We start from the raw sequence: 13,791 nt of genomic DNA on the forward strand, positions 1-13,791 counted from the left end.
GTCGAGGCAGCTTGTCACGTGGTGCTGTTATTTTTCTGTTTACGTTTCAGTCTCCCTTGAGAACAGATGGTTTTCTTTTCGTCTGTGAATCCTAGGCACCTAGTTCAGCAATTGCAGCTATTTAAAAAATTATATTTGTTGATTTAATGTTAGATGTGCCCCTTTTGAAAGTAATTACATCAATCGTTATGTATAATGGTTTCCTAGGTATTCACAGAAAGCCCTTCAACTATGTAAGAACAGAAACTTACCTTTATTGGGTCCCAACTAGGTGCCAGATATTATATCAAATGGTTTTCATTTCTTCTTTAATTCCCACAACAAACCTGAGAGGTAGGTTTTATCAACTCCATTTTACTGATGAAAGAGCTAAAGCTCAAAGAAGGTTAAAGAATTGCGCAAAGTTACAATTAGTAATTGGTCTTTTATCAAAAGTGATAGAGTTTCACCCTACATACACACTGTCAGCTAAGTGATTTTGCAGTATTATGTGGGGGTAGCTGAAATTCCTAATAATGAAGACTCTTAGGGACCTCAGAATCGGAAGAGCCTTCTGATTAGTAAAAGAAAGAATCATTTAGGTTCAGCATTGCTGTAATAATCATTGTATCATCAACATCTCAATTTGTATTGCTTTTAATGGTTTCTTCTTTATCACTGGAATGTGAACATCACACACTTTCATGAAGGAGATGAGAGATTCTCTTGTTTAAAGACCCACTTTGCCAATAAAGCACTGACCGATTAAGCAAAACAGTGTGACTCTAGCACGAAACAACTCTGACAGTGAAGGATCACTTACTTGTCTCTCTGGGCCCCAGTCTCCCATCTGTAAAATCAGGGGGTTGAACTAAATGATCCCCAAGGGCCTTTCCAGAGTGAGCATCCAGTAACCCTGTGATAGCTCATGGCCACCCAGTGAGACGGGCAGAGGCCAGACGGTCCTTGTGTCCTGTGGCAGAGGCTGCTAACTGTGCACTCCAAATCTGTTTTCTTTTCCTCCTGGGTTCGCAACTAGAAATTTCTCAGCTTCCCTTGTCGCTAGGTGTAACCATTTTTAGTCAATGCAGTCTGAGCAGAAATTGCAAGGATCAGCCTTGGCTGGCACTGTGGACAGCTGCCCAAGACAAAAATACCTCAGTGTCCAGATTTGTTTAGCAACACTTGGAGGAAATGGGGGAAATATATTAGGTCAGATCCAGAAAGAAATGTAGGTCTTCTAGGTTTCCGGTCTACCCTGTCTGTCTTCTCTCTTCACCCATTCCTTCATTTATCCAACAAATCTTGCCTGTGCTTCTACAATGTGCCAGGCATGAAGATACAAGGATCCAGAGCTCAGTGCTACGTGGGGTCCTCCTCTATTGACATCTCTTTGCCACTATCAAGATGGACAGCATTTTGACATCACTCCTTTCCCCTTGCTTGTTCATGGCCTGATTGGACATCAGAGCCTCTGAGTTTCAAAGTGCTGTCTAGACGTGGAGCTTTAAGGCTTTTAATTGTGAAAATGGCTTCACATGTAAAGGGCCTGTCTTGGTGCTTGACATCCAGTAGACCCTCCATAAATGTCTGTTTCCTTGAGACTTTGTCAAATAGGAGGATTGATGTGGGAGATGGAGGATGGGTCTGAAATCACTGATTCTAGTATAGCTGGCACAGAAGGGTATATTTTTGTCCTTTTAAAGGGATGTGGGCCAGATCCTTCATTTAACAAATATCACTGATGCTCAAGGCTCATGAGATATAAAAGTGAGCAACATGAAGTCTTATCCTCAACGGGATGAGGAAGGGGCAAGAGAAAAAGAACAGCAAACAGGCAATTGCAACACAGCATGATAAGTGCTGGAAGGGGAAGTACAAGATGTCACTTAGCCACAAACAAGGGGCAAGTAAGCCAGGCTGGTGGATGGGGGTGGGGAAAGCATCAGCAGGGCTTCCTGGAGGAAGGGACATGTGACCTGAGACTTACCTAAGCGTTAGCCCCGTAAAGGGGGGGGTGGGGAGGAAGGGGGAGCATAGAGTCCCAGGCAGAGGGAACCGTATCTGCAAAGGCTCAGAGGCTCGGAGAGCCTCTGAGACTGCCAGTCTGGCTCAAGAGTCAAGTACAAAGAGATAGAAAGCTGAGAGCAGAGGCTGGCAAGGTAGGCAGAAGACAGACATTGAAGGGCTGCTGTCTCTCTGTAACAGAAAACTGCCAACACCTGGCAATCTAGGTCCCCAGGACTCTGGCATCTTTCAGGGCTGCACTTTGTCAGGTCCTAGGAGAGGGGATAGGATGCAAAGATGCAAAAAAGATAAGAGATAAGATAGAGTAAAGAAAAGAACTAACAATTATTAAACATCTATAAGATGTTCCACTGCATTGGTCATCTGGGAAATTCAAATTAAGACCACAGTGCATACCTGCCTAGAAACAAATAGGCAGGGGTTACAAGGCGGATGTGGCTCCCTGCTCCCCTAATCATGACCAGATCTCTGAGACTGTGTCCTTGAGGAGCTCACAATCCACGGAGAGGCAGAGACTCATACGCTTTAAGAAGTAGAATTTTGATGGGGAAAAGAATCCTAGGCTTGGAGAACCTCCATCTCTGCCTTCCCCTCTTCTTTCTTAACCTTAATCTGACCTGACAATTCAGCTATCTGGAATATTCAACTAACCAGAAAATGCATTGCTCAAACATCCGGAACATAGATTTCCATAGTCCCAGACCCTTCTGTGAGGTCCCTGATGCATTGGAAAGAAGCAGGGCTTTGGGTCCAGTCAGGCTGGGGACCTGCTTCTGCTGCTGGCCTGCTAGGTGACCTTAGGTCAGCAGGCTGACCTCTCCTGAACCTCCGTGTTTGAAATGGAATAATAATAGCTGCTTCCAAAATGGTGACCTCCCTGCCCTGTCTCCTTTAGCCAAAGCCTTAGTGTGTGGAAAGAGAGAACAAGGATTCACGTGTTATGATCAGAAGCCTTTTCTGAAGTCGCCAACACGCGTAATTTATGCTTTTATGTAATCACACTAAAGGTTATAAGCCTATTTTATAATTACATCATCTAGAAAGCTCTGCTGTGGCTGACTTGGTTTTAAATTGGCAGCAGTAGGGAAATAAGGTTTTTAACATATTACCATTCAAAGAACAATGGTGGAAAGTAGGAAAGGGCTTTAGAGCCCTTTTGGCCTTGCTGGGTTTCCTGTGGAGCAGCTGGTGCCATCAGGCTGGAAGTGGAGATCAGGAGCATCAAGGCTTCATGGAAAATTTCCCTTCCTAAGAGTCCTTAGGGCAGGAGGACTAGAATGCTGGAAGGGCCAGGAGTTTCGCAGAGAAGGAAACTTGTCCCAGAGAGGTGACATGTCTGTCGAGTACTCTCAGAGTCCTGTGGTCGGCTCCTGACACCACAGTGCCCCTCCCTTCCTGGAGGCTATGCAAAGCCAAGTTGGAGAAGAATTTTTTCCTGCACCTTATTTGGCTTTTCCTTTGCTCAGGATACATCAGCTGGTTCTACTGGGGAAAGAGATGGCCACAGAGGGAAAAGCACTTAATGCAGCTGTCGGTGTAGCAGGTCCCTCCATAAATAACCTCCAGACTCAAGCCAGGAGCCCTCTGCAGGCAGTAGTAGCCCCAGCATAGAGCACCTGGCACCTGTGAGGCACTCAGGGAGGGACATTAGTCTGGAAGTGTGGATTAAGCAATGAGAAGCTCAGTCTAAAGCTTCCTTTGAAAGGCCATCCAAGAAACTGGTAAGAACTATTGGCTCTGGGAAGGGACACTGGGTGGGAGAAGAGAAGGAAGGGAGGGAAATTGACTTTTCACTGTACACTTTTTGATTCCTTTTGAGTTTTGTACCACTGATTATCAAAAAAGTAAGTTATATTTAAAGAAAAAAAATTAAGCCTAATGTGATTCCCCACTCAGGGAAATGTGCACAGCCACAGGAAGGGGAGAGCTGGGTCTTTAGAATCAGACCAGCTTGGCTTTGACTTCCAGCTAATCCTGCTACTTCCTAGCTGTGTGTCCTAACACAAGTTACTTACCGTCTCTGAGCCTCAAAGTATCTAATTAGAATGGGGACAATGATCCTCCACTGGATTGTTGTGAAGGTAGAATGTGATAACATAATCAACACTTTCAGAGACTCACCATGTGCCAGGCGCTCTTCTGAATGCTTTCTGTCTGTGTATTGACTCATTTCAGCCTCAGGACAACCCTACAAGAGGAATGCTATTCTTTTCCTTCTCCCCATTTTACGGATGAGGAAACTGAGGTCCAGAGAGACTAAGGAACTTGCTTAGCATCTCACAGCCAGGCAGGCCACTTCCCAAGCCTGGCTCTTCCCACCTGCACTCTGCTGCCTTGAAATGTTAGCATCTTCTCCTTTTCAATAGGGAATTCTTAAAAATGCAAACATTTTTAAGACCTCCCGAAATGTCTTTGTAATGATGGGCTGTTGGATATGGTGACAGGCTAGTGCTGGTTAAGGAATCGGCAAAGTAGGTAAAAAAGAAAGACAAAGAGAGGGAGAGAAAAAGAGGGTTCGGGTCTAATGAAGCTAAGAATTTTGCAGACAGAGAATGTAGTCGAATTGTAGCATATATGTAATTTTTGTTTTACACTTTATTTCTATTATTTTTAAAATTTTGAATTGTATATTGGAGGAGGACACCATGAGTTTTCCAGGATTTAGGGCCTCTGAAAACATTGATAGGGTGGAGCAAACTTTTAGGCAGAGTTGCTTTCCCCACACCCCTCAAATAGGTCCTAGGCTGAGTCATCTTCTGCTTTCTTCGCTGATTCTGCCCGTGGTATCCACAGCAGGTGTTTTTATGGTCAACATCCTGGTATTAACTTGTCTATGGTCATTTACTTATTTTTCTTCTAATTCAATCAAAAGGCAATTGCAGGGAATTGAATGCCCAGGCAATTGGGTTCTCAATTTCATTGAGTTTTTATGGTGCTTGAAGAAAAATTCATCTGTGCTTCCTTAGAAAAGATTTTCAAAGTCAGAAATGAGCCTGAATCTGTAAGGGATGAGGGCCCTTATTTATCTTCGGCTGAGTTGGAAAGACTTCTTCACCAGGTCCCAGAACGTGTTTCCTTGCCGTGTCCCCTGCCACTGCCTAGCTCCTCCTACCCCAGGACCCTCAGTGTTTCCTACAGGCCCGCCCCCACACAAAAACATCAGGCCACTCCCTCCTCTGAGCCCCTCCCACAGGCCTTGAAAGGGCCTTTTGCTCAGCCCTGGCCTAAGATAGGGAGCTGCCACGGGAACCAATCCTCCCCTTCATGTCCCGCGAGTGGCCAGCCTGGCAGCGGATGGTGGCCAAAGAAGGGAGGGACCACACAGAGGCCTCATAGCCGCCTCCCACGGCCAGTTCTCACTGCAAACTTGCATCATCTCTTCCTGCCTGTGCTCTATCAGAAGCTTTCAGCAGCTCCCCGCTGCTCCCAGAAGCAAGCCTAGACCCTTCCCTGGCATCAGAGCTCGCCTGCATTTGGTTCTCACTGACCTGCCCGCCTTGCTTCTCCCCGCAGCCCACGACGAGCCTGGCTGCTGAGCAGGTCCTGAGTGCTCTCGCCCTGGCGTCTCCCTCAAGCCCTTTCCTCTGTCTGCTTTCCTCCAGTCTGTAGAAGTCCTCCAGTCTACTAAGGCCCAACACAAAGCCCATCTTCTCCAAAAATTCTTCCCAGCACCCGTCTCATTCATATTTTCTGTCTCTCTTCCTCTCCCTCCTACTATTCTCCCTCCATCCTTCCCTTCCCTCCTCTTTTTCCCTTCCCTCCCTCCCACTCTCTCTCTCTCTCTCACACACACACACACACACATGTTCCCATGGAACTCTGCTTGTACCTTAGAGACAGCACTTATTTCATTCTGCTTTGGACTAGAATTCTCCATGTTCACACCACCTCCCAGTTAGAAACTGCGTGCCTGGAATGCAAGAGCTACCCATCCCTCATTCATCTGGCTATTCACCATAGTCCTGGCCCCCGGGAGTTGCACACACTAGGTTCCCCATAAACGTTTGGCCATTGAGTGCAGTGACTTAAAGGACAGAGCCTTGGCTTCAGCCATGAACAGAACTGAGTCTGAGTGCCCCTCCACCTCTTAATAACTGTGTGACCCTGGACAAGTGACCTACTCTCTCTGAACCTCTTAGGTCCAAAACCTATAAAATGAGGGTTATAATAGTGCCTGCCCCATGGAGTGTTGAGAAATGATTGGGTCAGCGTGTGTAGAGCATGTAACTCGTACCATTCATAAAACAGCGTCCTGATAAACAGGAGTCACCAAGCTTTGAAGCTCTTACTTTTGCCCTGGACCCCCGCTGGAGCAGATACCTGGGGAGAAAGTTACTAGAATATTCTCATTGGAATAGAAACCTTGACATCCTTGCAACCTGGGCCTGGTTACAGAGGGGACGGCAAAGACTGAAGGGATTCTGAGGAAAGTAGGGTGGCACAAAGCTGGCAGCCCCAGGTCCTGTAGGAGGTGGGTCACACCCTTCCCAACTAAAGAGGTCAGACACTGCCCAGGAAATCAGCTCCTCCCATCCCTTTTAGGATACGTTAGCATCTACTAGAGACCCTCCTCAAAGTCATCTCCACACGTCAATGTGAGCCTGAGTAATCGGAGAATAGGAAAGGCAGCTTGGAGCATGGAGATAGGGCATTTTCAAAGGAACTTGGCCAGGGTGTCTCAGGCACAGTGGATGACGGGAACAGAGGCCCAGGAGGGCAAGACTCTAGAAGGCCAGGGAGTCCCTCCTGTCACTCACACTTGCTGAACAGCCTTGTGATCTTCCCTTGGTTTCCAGAGGCAGTCATCCTGGAAAATGGTGATGGGGGACAGGGTATAGTGTGGGGAGGAGAAGGGCGGGGTGGGAGCAGAGCAGTATCCTCTGTTTGGCAGCTGCGGTTCTCAGAGAACATTATTAAGTGGGTGTTTTGATACATTTCGGTCCCCTGAGAATTTGGGCAGGACTATCAGCTTTTCTCAGGGCCGAGCTCCTTTGAATAAGTTGATCTGCTTCCTTCTGTGCACCGTCCCCTGTCCAAAATCTAGGTCCCTGTGATGGCACAGTGTGGGATTGGAAGTGGTGGTGATACTAGTTTGCAGAGTAGTCGCTGTGGGAAGGTTTGAATGCCACGTGGCACCTTTCCCTTGTAGATAGGCTCCTGGGCTAGGATCTTGGCACTTGAATGACTTTTGAACATCATCTAGTGCAATCTGCCTTTTTACAGATGAGGAAACTGAGATCTAAAAGGCCAAACCCGTTCACGGTGTATAAGTATATCAAATCATTATAATGCAAACTTCAAATATCTTATAATTTTATTTGTCAATTATACTTCAATAAAGCTGAAAAAAATTAAAATTAATAAAAAAGAGGCCAAGCCAAGAGGAGAACCCAGGTCTCCTCATCCCCAGCCCAGGATTTTAATCCTGTTTCTCTGTGAAAGCCCCATCAAGACCTTCTGGTGAGCTAAGATGCAGGTATCACCACATAGTTGAAAATGATAAATCTGGATTTGACTAGAAAGTGTGAATCTTTCTTGTTCTAATCTCAAATTGGAGCCCCAACTTACTCCTTACTGATAGAATCTTCGGGTGGATTTGGGGAAGGTCCAAGGTAAGAGAGAGTTTTGGCTTAATCAGTCTGCTCTTTTGAGTGCCAGGCAGGCAGGCAGGCATTCTCTCCCTCCTTCCCTAAACGATCTCTAGTCTCTTTAAGCCCAAAGCAGGCTGGTGTGCAATGAGATACCCCTGGAGGTAGCACCTGGCACCTCTCCTGGGGAAAGAAACAGACGGAGTGAAAAAGTAACAGTAACTCACGATGGTTCAAAAAAAAAAAAAAAGAAAACCCACAAGTAAATGAAGCCTGCATGGATATGACCAATGAAAAGACTAAAGGAAGGGAATGTCAACAGGACTGATGAAACTCACAAGGAGAAATTCATTCACTCATTCCAGAGATCTTTGAACACTTAATTAAACCAGGCACAGTTCTAGGCACTGGGGAAATCAGACCAAGAAGGGTGCAGAGACTCATGCAAGTGACCCAGAAGAGGAAAACTCGAAGTCTTGGACAGATTGTCAGTTAAATGGAAAGCGAGGTTAGAGGAGGACAGCGGGAGGAATGAGATCTTGAAAAATTGGTCAGCGATGTCAAGAGGAGAACGTCAGCACGATAACGTTTTTTAAAACCTGGAAGGAGGTGGAGGGAGGCGCAATTTGAGAGCTACTTTGGCACTCTAAGGACTAAACAGAAGTGTTTGCACTGCGTGTGGGGATAGCTGATTCACCCAGCAAGTACTGACTGAACAGCTCCTAGCTCTCTGCCCACACCAGGCTCTTTGCTCTTCTTTGTCCTCACCAGACACACTCCCCGACCCTGCCTCAGCCTGTCAGCGTCCTCTTTTTGGAGGGCTTCCTCCCTATGAATAGCACCATTTAACAGACACATAAACCACCTGAAAATGCTGTGACAGGAGAAAGAACAATATCCTAGAGAAGACTCTCTCTGATTCATCTTTGTACCCTAGTGCACATAGTAGGCATTTAGGAATTGTTTGATGAATGAATCAGTATCATTGCTGGGAACCAAGGAAGACAATTTTTTTTATATATGAAATGTTACTGTGATTATGACTTTGTAAAAAGCACATTTAAAAAATGTTTTTAAAATCCACTAAAAAACACTAACAGTAGTTGAATGGTGGAATTATGGGAGATTTTCTTTCTTTTCTCTACTTTCCCCATTTTATGTATTGTAGCAACATTGTTTATAATGAAAAAAGTATATTTTAGCCTCATTTCCCCTCCTTTCTCCCCAAAAAAGTTGTAAGAATTACAATTTACTACCTATTTTTTAAAAAACTTTGTGCCACATAAATTATGATGACTGAGAAATCATGACCTGAATTTCATAATGCAACCAAATAAAATTTATGACCACATTACTCAGATGCATCTGATGATACGCATGATCACTTGTGTGGCTGGGCATAAACAACAGTTCTCATAAAATGCTTTGATTACTGTTACTTGAAACAGCCAAACTGGGCTTTTTGTCAGAATGCCAGGAGATGGGAGGTGGCAACTGGGTCGAGGGGGATGTGGCTCTGTTGGCCTCACTAGGGACCCCGCTTTTCTGGCAGAGACCTGGGAGCTCTGAGGAGCTCTGGCTGACAGATGTGCAGGCCTCCAGTGTTGGCAGCAGAACAGGGCAGTACCTGGGGCTGCTCAGGCTTCGCAAAGCAGCTTTTCACCCCAACAGGAGTGGTGCTACTACCCCAAACTCTCTTTTCCTTCCCTTCCCGGGGTCAGCCTTGTATATGAGAAAGCTGGTAAGGATATGGTCTAAAATGTCATCAGTAAAGATTTATTTGGGCAGCGGAACCATTGCCTTTGAGGGAGCTAGAGGACGGACAGATTCATTCACAGATATTTATTGAGAACCTGCAATGTGCTAAGCATAAGCAAGGTCCTGTACATTCAAGATATTCCTTCCTTTCATCAACATTATGTAGATGTTATTATCCCCATTAGACAGATAATGAAACAGGCTCAGAAAAATTAAGTAATTGGCCCTAGGTCGCACATTTAAATAAGTGGTGGGAATTGGTTGCAGAGGGGAGTAGAGCGGGAGGGCGGGATCCAAACTCGCTCCGTCAGACTTGGAAAGCCGCTCTCCCCACGCTGCGCATTGCAACATAGCAGAGGTTTCCAGACTTGGTGTTTAAAGTCTGTGTGACCATCAGCAGCCACTCTGGGTCTCAGTCGCCTTGTTTATAAAAATAAAGGGCTTGAGAAATATGTTTTCCAAGTGTCCTTCCGGAGCTGGATTCTTTGTCACAGCGGTTCCTCTTCTCGCTTTTGTAAAAGCCCTGCTGGAGAATTCTCCCTGGCCCTGCGCAGAGCAACACCGGGCGCTCGAGTCTCTCCTGGGATCGCCCCCTAGAGGACATTGGTGGTGCTGCGAGAGCTAGAGGCCCGGTGAGAGTACGTGCAACCAAGGAGCCAACATAACACACGGTGAAGCCACCTTTAATTATCAATTTGTGTTTTTATTTTTATTTTTATTTTTTGAGGAAGATTAGCCCTGAGCTCACATCTGCCGCCAATCCTCCTCTTTTTGCTGAGGAAGACTGGCCCTGAGCTAACATCTGTGCCCATCTGCCTCTACTTTATATGTGGGATGCCTGCCACAGCATGGCTTGCCAAGCGGTGCCATGTGCGCACCCGGGATCCGAACCAGTGAACCCCGGGCCACCGAAGCAGAGTGCGTGAACTTAATCACTCGGCCCCGGGGCTGGCCCCTATATTTGTTCTTTTTAATGACTTTTGGTCTCTCCAAAATGATAAGTGAAAACTATCTCATTGTAGTGTTAGTTTTTACTTATTTTCTTATGAATGAGATTGAGCATCTTTTCATGTATTTGAGAGCCATTTGTATTTTCTTATCTGTGAATTTTCTTTTCACGTACTTGCCCCATTTTTGTGTGGAGTTGTTGGTCTTTTTCTTTTTGGTTTTTAGGTGCTCCTTATAAATTCACATTATTAGCTCCTTGTCTATGATATGAATTCTGAATATATTACCCAATTATCTTTTGACCCTCCAGCATCTGTGTAACCAGGTACATTAATTTTCCCTGTTTGAATTACCTATCATGATTTCTGTTTTCCTGACTGGATCTTGACTGATACATTTGGGTGGGTTTTTTCCTTATTCATTTGTGAGAACTCTTTGTATATTAAGGAAATTAGCCAGTTATCTATCATATATATTGCAATTATTTGTATTAGTTCGTTTTTGCCTTTGTTGATATGTTTATTCTTGTTCAGAAGTTTAACAGTTTTCTACACTCAAATTTCTTGATGTTTGCCTTTACAGTTTCTGTATTTCACAGCCTGTTTACACAGGCCTTCTTCAGTCCAAGCTAATAAACAAATTCACCTATATTTTCTTCCTATACTTTTTATGGTTTCATGTTTTACATTGAGTTTTTTATGCATCTGGAATTTATTTTGGAGTAAGGAGTGAGGTAGCAATATAATTTAAATGGTTTCCCCAAATGGAAAATGGTGTTCGTCTATTGTCTCAATACTATTTATTGAATAACCTTTCCTTTCTCCTTTGATTTGAAATGCCAATTTTATTAAGTATTACATTCACATATATACTTGGGTCTATTTCTGGAGTTTTTTTCTATTGGTTTATCTGTTTATTTCTCAGTCAGTAATACTTTACTGTTAACCAGAAACAAGCATTTGATTTTATGGACTCATCCATATAAACACCTCTACATTTGAAGGAATTCTTGGAAGTCAAAACACAAGAAAGGGAGAGGGGAGTGCTTTTATGTCAGAGAAGCCAGATGTTGATTCAGGAGGAAATATCGAAAAATTGATTTCCTAAACCAAGACTTCCTGAATAATTTTTGGCTGATAAAGCAAATGCATCTTAAATGTCTGATTTCAACCAAAAGTTATGGGGGTTTTTTTGTTTACTTTCTGGGAGATTTCCCAAATTTTGTCTTCCAACTTTTTTACTGAGCTGTCATTTCTACTATCATATTTTTTTTTTTGAGGAAGATTAGTCCTGAGCTAACTGCCGCCAATCCTCCACTTTTCCCTGAGGAAGACTGGCCCTGAGCTAACATCCATGCCCATCTTCCTCTACTTTATATGTGGGACGCCTACCACAGCATGGCCTGTCAATCGGTGCCATGTCTGCACCCAGGATATGAACCGGCAAACTCCGGGCTGCTGAATTGGAATGTGCACACTTAACCGTTGCATCACCAGGCTGCCCTCTACTATCATATTTTTAATTCCAAGAGCTCTTTATTGTTTTCCAAACACTTCTTTTTTTATGTATATAGCACCCTGTTCTTGTTTCATGGATATATTATTTTCTCTTCTTTTCCTGAGGATTAACTATAGAATATTTCTTGTTTTTCCTCCCCTCTCTGGATGTCTCTGTTTTCTCTGAGTTCATTGTTTTGTTTATTTTAGCTGCTATCTTCTAAATTAGAGAATTTTCCTTAATTATATGATTTTTGGTTATTTGTCCTTATGTAAGAGTGAAGCATCACAAAGATGATTGGGAAAATCTGTGTGTGAGTGTGAAAGTGAGAAAGAGAGAGAGAATAGGGTTATTGATTAAAAGGCTTCAGGCAGGATAACTAGGCAGAGAGCCCACTGTTTATTTAGGTGAGCTTCAACTGTCAATCTCTTTTTTTTTGTTTGTTTTAAAAATTGGCAGCTGAGCTAACAACTGTTGCCAATCTTTTTTTTTTTTCTGCTTTATCTCCCCAAATCCCCCCGGTACATAGTTGTATATCTTAGTTGCAGGTCCTTCTAGTTGTGGCATGTGGGTCGCCACCTCAACATGCCCTGATGAGTGGTGCCATGTCCACGCCCAGGATCCGAACCAGCAAAATCCTGAGCCACCATAGCAGAACACGCGAACTTAACCACTCGGCAATGGGGCCAGCCCCCTCAACTGTCAATCTCTTAAGCCTTTTCCCCTGGGCACGTTTCTCCTGATAAGACACCTCTAGTCTCCTGCCTAGTGGGTACATATCTAGCTGCCTGCTTCTAGGGAGTTAAGCTAGGGAAGAAACTAGGTGGCCCTAACAACACAGGGACACTATAAAGTGGGAAAACCTTTTGGGAAATAATTTGGTATTTGATGTCTCAAAAAAACATTAAAGTTCTTCTATGTGGAAAATCTGTGTTCAAGACCAGTCAGTCAGTTTGCTGGGTAAGGGCCTCTGGATGCACAGGATATCACTATATTAATAACTACTAAGGTAAGTGTGTGTTTGAAGTACAGATACAACGTGAATCCTTTGCTACACCCTTCTCAGTTCAGCCATCTCAGGCCGCTGTAAAGCTACAAATCGCACCTATACTTAAAAAGAGTACACTATACAGAATCTGTGTGTGTTGGCCCTTTGGGAAATAATTGCATTCATAGGAATCCTGGGTCTACTTCCCTACAAGCTTTAGGATTTTGTGCTGATGAGGGTCATCTCCGTGGCCTGTTTGGCCTCTATAAAGCTCTCAATTGTTCCTTTTCCCTTTTAACTGGGGATCAGATGTGTAGGAAGATTTTGCTTTCAAATGTTTTTATTCCAGCAAGAAGGCTCGGTTTTAAACACAAAATGTAGTTGTTTTAGCTCTGTGCTGTCAAACATCCAAAGGGAAGATCTTTTCATAAATTTGCTGAATTCTCTGTGAGCTAGTGTTTATGAAGTCCCACTGTTTGGAAAGTATTTTGGGCTGACGTAAACATCATTTTAAAACAGGAAGTTAGCTTTTAATCATTAGTCTGCAATCAAGTACTTCAGAAAATAAAAAGGCTTCAGCCTGAAAATTTAACATGACAAAAGTCACAGCAGGAAGTCAAGTGACTCTGGCCTTGCCTCTCCATTCATAGCCTTTGGGTATGTTTGTTCATTTTTCCATTTCTTTCTTCTTCTTTCTTTTTTTTTTTTTTTGCTGAGGAAGATTTGCCCTGAGGTAACATCCGCTGCCAATCTTCCTCTTTCTGTATGTGGGTCGCTGGCACAGCATGGCCATTACAGATGAGTGGTGTAGGTCTGCACCCAAGAACTCAACCCAGGCTGCCGGACTGGAGCACGCCAAACTTAAACACTATGTCACCAGGGTTGGGCCTGCCCATTTCTTAAAGAACTACTTTGTGCATGGCCTCATTTAAGACTAGACCATAGCCATCCAATGAGCTACTCAGTCAAAATGCAACAACTCTCCTAATACATAGACTTCTCATA

This window comes from Equus asinus, chromosome 2 (genome assembly GCF_041296235.1).
Source record: "Equus asinus isolate D_3611 breed Donkey chromosome 2, EquAss-T2T_v2, whole genome shotgun sequence".
Classification (NCBI taxonomy): domain Eukaryota; kingdom Metazoa; phylum Chordata; class Mammalia; order Perissodactyla; family Equidae; genus Equus; species Equus asinus.